Genomic DNA, 7,047 nt, shown 5'->3' with positions numbered 1-7,047 from the left:
CCTTTTTCGTTAACAAGTATCGTAATGCAGCGTGATCTGTGTGCACAATGACCTTGGAACCGACCAGGTACGATATGAATTTTTCAAACGCAAAGACTATGGCGAGTAGTTCTTTTTCTGTTGTGGCGTACTTGGTTTGTGTCCCATCGAGTGTCCTGCTAGCGTAGTAAACAACATGTAACTTACCATCCTTGCGTTTTCCCAGAACTGCTCCAACAGCAAAATCACTTGCATCGCACATAACTTCGAATGGCAGGTCCCAATCGGGTGGCTGAACTATTGGAGCCGATATCAGGGCTTACTTGATCGTTAGGAAAGCTTCCAAACAGTCTGCAGTAAATTCAAAGGAGATGTCCTTGCATAGCAAGTGGGTGAGTGGTCTAGCTATCTTGGAGAAATATTTTATAAATCTTCGATAAAATCCAGCATGACCAAGGAAACTGCGTATATCTTTCACAGTTTTTGGAGGTTGTAGACTGGACATCACCTCTATCTTGGCTTTTTCGACTTCTATCCCTTTCTCAGAAATTCAATGGCCAAGGACAATCCCATTGGTGACCATGAAATGGCATTTCTCCCAATTCAGAACAAGGTGTTTATCCACACAACGTTGAAGAACCTTGCACAAGTTAGACAGACAGGAAGAGAAGGATGAGCCATACACCGAAAAATCATCCATAAACACCTCCATAATATCCTCAATCAAGTCGGAGAACACTGACGTCATGCAGCGCTGCAAAGTGGCTGGGGCATTGCATAATCCAAAAGGCATATGTCGGTAAGCGAATGTGCCATAGGGACAAGTGAAGGTGGTCTTCTCCTGATCGTCCGGGTGAATCGGAATTTGAAAGAAGCCGGAATAAGCATCCAGGAAGCAGTAGTAAGGGTGGTTTGCTAAACGCTCAAGCATTTGGTCAATGAATGGAAGAGGGAAGTGGTCCTTCCTGGTTGCTGCATTGAGCTTGCGGTAGTCGATGCACATACGATGCCCTGTTACCGTCCTGGTGGGGATCAACTCATTCTTCTCATTTGCGACTACTGTCACTCCTCCTTTCTTTGGCACTACATGGACTGGGCTCACCCAAGTGCTGTCAGAGATTGGAAAAATAACTCCAGCTCCCAATAGTTTAAGGATCTCCTTCTTCACCACTTCCTTGAGGTTCGGATTTAGCCTCCTTTGGTGTTCGATGGACGAATTAGACGGGTCTTCAAGGTGAATCCGATGTGAGCATAACTCCGGTGATATACCTGAAATGTCATCTAAGGAATAGCCCAAAGCCTTCCAATATTTTCTTAACTCACAGAGCAAGAGTGCGGTCTCAACATTGTTCAGGTTAGAATTGATGATAACAGGATATGTGGAGCTAGGTCCAAGATAAGTGTACCTTAGCCCTTCAGGGAGTGGTTTTAGGTCCAAATTTTGAGCCTTGAGTTCGCTCCAGTCCTCCTGATTCGACTTGGTCCCAGAGCAGGTTTCGGGATTGGTTGATCTATCGCCTAGAATGGTCAATCCATCGCCCTTATCGGTTGTTTCCACAAGAGGAGTTGGATCAGTCAGTCCAGTTTCCGGATCAGTCAGTCCAGTTTGCAGATTGATGAATAGGACTTCGTGTTTTAGAACTGCTGCAGCATCGAGTGTTCTGGCCAAGTTCTCAGTCTCCTCAGACAGATATCCCAGCTCTGGTTCCTTCTTTGTCAATGCGACAGCCAGATGATCACTTGTACACACTTCATCATAGATCTCATCAGCTATCTCGCCTATTGTATCAACCCAGAAGGTTTGACCATTGATTGTAGGCTTTTTAGCTGCTTTCTCCAGGTTGAATCTCAAAACTAAATCATCCATGTGCAAATCAATCTTTCCTTCTCGGACGTTTATCATTGCACCAGCCATGGCCAAGAAGGGTCTTCCAAGTAAAATGGGTTCCTGGGATTCCTCATCAAGTTTCAAAACAATGAAGTCAATGGGTATGTAGCAGTTCCCAATCTGCACTGGTAGGTTCTTCAATACTCCCTCTGGACGTCGAGTGGAGCGATCAGCAAGGACGAGGGTGACTTGGGTCGGCTTGAAGGTGTAGAGACCAAGTCGCGTTGCAACGCTGAGTGGCATAAGGCTCACACTTGCTCCTAGATCGCAGAAACATTTGTTGAATTTGAGATCTCCTATCGTGCAAGGCAGAGTAAACGGTACTCGATCTCCACATTTTTCTGGCATTCGATTTTGGAGCATTGAACTGCATTCTTGAGTGAGATAAATCACTCCTTTCTCCAGACTGAGCTTGTCGGTGAGAATCTCTTTCATGTACTTTTTGAGAGATGGAACCATCCTCACTTCTTCGATGAAAGGGAGTCTAACCTGAAGCTCTCCTACCACTGATTTCAGCTTCTCATATTCTCGCTCCTGTATCTTGGTCTTGCGGCGAGTAGGGAAAGGCAGTCTGGGTGCATAAGGTTGTTGGGGTCTGCTGGGCTACTCTCCTTGAGGAGTAGTTGAACCAGGTATAACAACATCATCAGAAGTGTGTTTAAGAACTTCATCGGGGTTGTTTCCCTAATTTTGTGTTTTGGATTGGCCAGTCCTGCCATTGGATCGGTCATTCCCTTCTTTTTCTTGTGGTTCCATAAGCTCCCTGCCGCTTCGAAGGGTGATGACATTCACATATTCCTTTGGATTAGCCTTGTTTTTCCCTGAAAGTGTCCCTGGAGGTGCCTTGACTCTAGCTGCAGACTGTGCCACTTGGTTCTCCAACACTCTCATGTGAGAGTTTAACGATTCGATTCTCCCATTCAGCACAGAATACATGCTGTCGATCTTGACATTCACTCTCATGCGGTGCATTTGCTTGATAACCCTGTGAGAAGTTGCTGACTTGAGGTTTCTGCTGAAAATGCGATCCTCCAAAGCATGTTCCCTTGTTCTGGAAGCCCTGTGCAAAATTGCTCTGCTGAGGTTGCGGTGGATAGACTTGATCCTGGGGATTCTCGACATTGTTGCTCCTATAGGACAGATTAGGATGATTCCTAAAATTCTGGTTAAAACCTCGATTTTGAAAATTTTCTTGTCCTCCTATATAGTTCACCTCTTCCGCACCCTCTTGGTATGTCTCAGCTCCGAAGTCTGCATATCCCCCAGCCTGTTCCTCGCACAAGTTAACACTTTGGTGATCCCTTTTCAGTAGGAGATTTACCTTGGCTGTGAGATCCTTAATAGCATCAGTCTCAATAGTATTGACCCGAACCGTACGGTCATAGTATGTGTCGTGATTGCTATTGCTGGCTGCAAGGTTTTCTATCAGTGCATTGGCTTCGTTTGCGGTGTTGGAGGAGAAATCTCCTTTGCTGGCTGTGTCTAATGCCATCTGGTACTTATGTTCGATGCCCCCATAGAAGATGTCACCAGGTTTTCTTGGGTGTAACCATGGTGAGGACAGTCTCGAAGATACTCCTTGAACATTTCCCATGCTTCACAAAATGACTACATGCCTCCTTGTGAGAATGTAGTGAACTTGCTTCACAGTTTGGCTGAGCGTGACTTGGTGTAGAAGTGATTCAGGAAAGCTGCTCTACATTGTGCCCAAGTGGTGAGTGATCCAGCATCCAACAGGTTCAGCCATCTAAGTGCCTTATCCGCCAAAGAGAACTAGAACAGAGTCAGCATTAGATAGTCGTAGGGGGACACCATTGACCTCGTCGTACTGGTCAGCCTTTCAAAACCCTCAATGTGATCTAGAGGACTCTCCGATGGTAACCCGTGGAACACGCGGTTCTAAACCAGATTGATTAGACTATGCTTAGTCTCATAGTCTTGCCTTGCAGGAGCGACAGGTTGAATCGCAGATCGATTCGCAAACAGCCTATTGATATAGGGTCAATTAATAACCCAAAGCACACTCAACCACGATCTAGTGGTGTCGTCGTAGCACTTTAGGGTTGAATCCACAGAGACCAAGCGATGCGCTATGAAACTATATAGATCAAGTATAGCTAAAGCAATAAGAAAGATTGTTTTCAAGTAACCGATCAAAGACATAAATTAAATAAAAGTTTGTAAAATCAAGAGAAAGTATTGGGCGCAGGGAATCAATTAGGAGCTATGATCACTTATTCATATGATAAATTGGGAAAGCATTAGACACCGTTCTTGAACTCAAATCTCGAATGTAAAACTAACCTATTGTCGCAGCATTAGTTATCTATGCAAGGAATTGATAAAACTCTAAACCATCGTTTGAATCTAAACAATCCTAGCAAGCAATAAGTTCAAGTTTGATTATGTTCACAAGGTGCCTCAACTTCAACTGTCGTTGGCTAAGGATCACCTTGCTCACCTATGTTCTTTTCAAGCAATTCAACAACACTTTTGATGCCTAGATGAATTTAACCTAAGATCATAAACTAGGTAGCTAATCTAGTTTAAGCAATAAGAACAACAATAGATGAAGAACTCAATAGATCAATCCCAAATCTAACAACCTAAGTTAGAGAATCATAAAACCCCTTTTTGAAACCCGAAACCCAACAGAGAGACTACTCAGACATCGAACAACAGCAATCACAAATCAAATATGAAGAAAACATGTTTGAATTGCAAAGAGAAAATAAAAGGGTTCAGAATTCTTCTCCAAAGGTTTTGAAAGGATAAGAGATCTTCTCCCAAAGCTTACAAGTGCTCAAAGGCTGCGTAGAATAAAACTTGTCTTTCTAGAGGTCGAGCCTCGTGCTTAAATAATAAAATAAAACCCTAAAAGTCGGTTTAAAACATAAAAGGAAAAGTTGCGTCGGGGACGGGATTGGTTGATCTCGAGCGAGGATCAATCGATCTGGAACGTTTTTCTGTTCTCACTCCATCTGCTTACTAGCTCGATCAGTCTTCAACCAATTTAGCTTCAGATGCGTATTTTCACCCCCAAAACGCTCAGATTCCTTCCAAAGTCACCTAGAACCTGTAAAGACTCACAAAAGACTAAAAGGAATCCAAAAGCACACTTAGACCTAATAAAAGACTCAAAACAAACCTAAAAACTATAGTTATAACCCTATAAAATGCAGACACATCATAAATACACAAAGTTTCATGAACAGTTTTAGTGCTATGTCACTACAGTGGGGTTGTCCAAGTGCATCATATGCCATAATAGAATTTCCGATCAAGTCAAGGATGTCTAAATGGTGAAACTTTTAAACCCGATGACGAATATCCGTTTACTAATCCAAGTTACATATTTTTCTAAAATCTCATACGTTATTTTCGTATGTTAATTTTGTGATGCAACCTCAGCTTCATCGTCTCGAAAAAACATAGTGTACTTTATATATGTTGCTTTGGCCATTATTTTGGGTTAAAATCATTTGAAAAAATTGATGAAGTCTCAAGTTTGTTTTAAAATCATTTTGTTTTTTTAGATAGGATTATTTTTTCAAAATTCTTTTTCATAGTTTTCCTAAAAAAGTGTGACTCTTACAATATCTTCGTTTTAGATTAAATTTTTTTAAGTTGAGTTAAGTAATTATTTTTTTATTTTTTATAAGTGAAATTTAATAATAAATCTTTGTAGTATATGTTTATTAGAAACTAATGTTTCACTTCAACTTTGTTTTTCTGTTTAAATTTTTATAAATACAATTACATAAATTGTTTTTTTACTCCACCATGCATTAAAATCTAATGTTTCATTATTATTATTTTCCAGATTAAATAATACCCACCTCTTTTCTAACATACTTTATAAATNTCAACCAATTTAGCTTCAGATGCGTATTTTCACCCCCAAAACGCTCAGATTCCTTCCAAAGTCACCTAGAACCTGTAAAGACTCACAAAAGACTAAAAGGAATCCAAAAGCACACTTAGACCTAATAAAAGACTCAAAACAAACCTAAAAACTATAGTTATAACCCTATAAAATGCAGACACATCATAAATACACAAAGTTTCATGAACAGTTTTAGTGCTATGTCACTACAGTGGGGTTGTCCAAGTGCATCATATGCCATAATAGAATTTCCGATCAAGTCAAGGATGTCTAAATGGTGAAACTTTTAAACCCGATGACGAATATCCGTTTACTAATCCAAGTTACATATTTTTCTAAAATCTCATACGTTATTTTCGTATGTTAATTTTGTGATGCAACCTCAGCTTCATCGTCTCGAAAAAACATAGTGTACTTTATATATGTTGCTTTGGCCATTATTTTGGGTTAAAATCATTTGAAAAAATTGATGAAGTCTCAAGTTTGTTTTAAAATCATTTTGTTTTTTTAGATAGGATTATTTTTTCAAAATTCTTTTTCATAGTTTTCCTAAAAAAGTGTGACTCTTACAATATCTTCGTTTTAGATTAAATTTTTTTAAGTTGAGTTAAGTAATTATTTTTTTATTTTTTATAAGTGAAATTTAATAATAAATCTTTGTAGTANAAGAATCATATAACCCCTTTTTGAAACCCGAAACCCAACAGAGAGACTACTCAGACATCGAACAACAACAATCACAAATCAAATATAAAGAAAACATGTTTTGAATTGCAAAGAGAAAATAAAAGGGTTCAGAATTCTTCTCCAAAGGTTTTGAAAGGATAAGAGATCTTCTCCCAAAGCTTACAAGTGCTCAAAGGCTGCGTAGAATAAAACTTGTCTTTCTAGAGGTCGAGCCTCGTGCTTAAATAATAAAATAAAACCCTAAAAGTCGGTTTAAAACATAAAAGGAAAAGTTGCGTCGGGGACGGGATTGGTTGATCTCGAGCGAGGATCAATCGATCTGGAACGTTTTTCTGTTCTCACTCCATCTGCTTACTAGCTCGATCAGTCTTCAACCAATTTAGCTTCAGATGCGTATTTTCACCCCCAAAACGCTCAGATTCCTTCCAAAGTCACCTAGAACCTGTAAAGACTCACAAAAGACTAAAAGGAATCCAAAAGCACACTTAGACCTAATAAAAGACTCAAAACAAACCTAAAAACTATAGTTATAACCCTATAAAATGCAGACACATCATAAATACACAAAGTTTCATGAACAGTTTTAGTGCTATGTCACTACAGTGGG

The sequence above is a fragment of the Camelina sativa genome, chromosome 2 (genome assembly GCF_000633955.1).
Source record: "Camelina sativa cultivar DH55 chromosome 2, Cs, whole genome shotgun sequence".
NCBI classification, from domain to species: domain Eukaryota; kingdom Viridiplantae; phylum Streptophyta; class Magnoliopsida; order Brassicales; family Brassicaceae; genus Camelina; species Camelina sativa.
The sequence above is the reverse complement of the archived record's forward strand: the minus strand, read 5'-3'. Positions refer to the sequence as shown.